Source organism: Aplysia californica, unplaced genomic scaffold (genome assembly GCF_000002075.1).
Source record: "Aplysia californica isolate F4 #8 unplaced genomic scaffold, AplCal3.0 scaffold00422, whole genome shotgun sequence".
In the NCBI taxonomy this organism is placed as follows: domain Eukaryota; kingdom Metazoa; phylum Mollusca; class Gastropoda; order Aplysiida; family Aplysiidae; genus Aplysia; species Aplysia californica.
In genome coordinates, this window is record NW_004797692.1 from 478815 (window position 1) to 480302 (window position 1488).

The window sequence follows — 1488 nt, forward strand, 5'->3', positions numbered from 1 at the left end:
AATAGGGGGGGGGGAAAGAACAACCCAAAATATTGTATTTGTGAAGAGAAAAATAGAGGAGTGTGACTGAAAGTTATGGATGTGGAACAGCCATTAGCAATTCTGAACACCCGAGGAAAAAACCTCGAAGATCAATACACACACACAGTCCTTGACTCCCACTCGGAATTAGGAGAAGGAACAGTTTCTCAGGGGGTAGATTAAAAAAAGAAAAGAAAACAAAAAAAGAAAGAGAGAAAGAAGAAGGAGGAGGAAAAAGAAGACAGGGAAAAAAAGCACGACGTATGATTGATCTCACTTCCCACGTACGCTCTACTTAAATTAGAAGTGATAATGAAACAAAACAAAACAAAACAAGACGAAACGAAAACGAAACACAAAACATTAAATTTTAAAAATAAATTGTTTTATAGCTAGCTGGCGTCATGACGCGTTCACCCAAGCGTGGAATTTCATTCATCGGATCGTCACGGGCTTCAGTGCAAGTTAATGGGATAATATCTTGCTTACTGAACTCACGTTTACCACGCCCAGGACGTTATACAGATCGATGATGATGATGATGATGATGATGATGATGATGATGATGATGATGATGATGATCTGTAAATCAAGCAAGACCCTCCTTATCTAGATCTACTCTGCTTTTCAAATAATATTGTTGTTGATGATGATGGTGATATTTTTAAGAAATGTTATAAAACTTTAATTCAGAAATACTCAAGTCTCCATTAACTTTTTTTTATTGCTGTTGGGTTTTTTCTATTCGTATTTGCAACGACGACGACGACGGCGATGATGATGGTGATGATGATGATGATGATGATGATGATGATGATGATGATGATGATGATGATGATGATGATGATGATCTTTTACACTGACTGCCGTTTCGCACACCTATCAGCACCACTATTGAACGACCGAACCACTTCGCACACAAACTCGCGCGCACGCACGGAACAACAACATAAACAAAAACTTCACGCGTTAGCTAGACGTAAAAGAAATGCTTCGCTGGCGTCGCAACCTCACCTTATTCTTATAATCCTCTGCTAAAACACTGACAGATAATATGCCGTCCACAAGGAAGTTTCTCTCGTATAATTTCCGAGACACAAACACACACGTGCGAACAAGCGAAATATCCGCACCTCCTCCTAAAAAGAACGATCGAACAGAAGAATAGAAGAGAAATCCGCTCCTTCTGTTCAGGCCGCCGAATTCACCGCGCAAGAGGCACACACAGACACAGTCACACACACCTGAGCGAAGAGAATCCTATAGCAGTATTAGCAGACGGGGGAAGGAACACTCAGGAGAAGAGAAGGGAAGAGAATACGGCAGGGGGAGCGAGGGTGCGCGCGCGCGAGGGAGCGCGGGAAAGAGGAACCAGTGTGGTGTGGTGGTTGTGGTGATCGGCGACCGCTGTGGCTGCTGTTGGATTAACCACAGGAATAGGCGGCGGGAGAGCGGAGGTGACAACAG

At 43.1% G+C, this 1488-nt stretch overlaps 1 protein-coding gene across 1 annotated transcript in view; it reads right to left on the bottom strand.

Moving 5' to 3' along the window:
* The window catches only part of LOC101858727 (mediator of RNA polymerase II transcription subunit 13), a gene marked incomplete at its 3' end in the record, with an annotated part of 63576 nt that extends 62133 nt beyond the window's left edge, over positions 1–1443 (bottom strand). Inside the window, 1 exon segment of the mRNA XM_005104503.3 lies at positions 1036–1443.
* Positions 1444–1488: the final 45 nt, after the last annotated feature.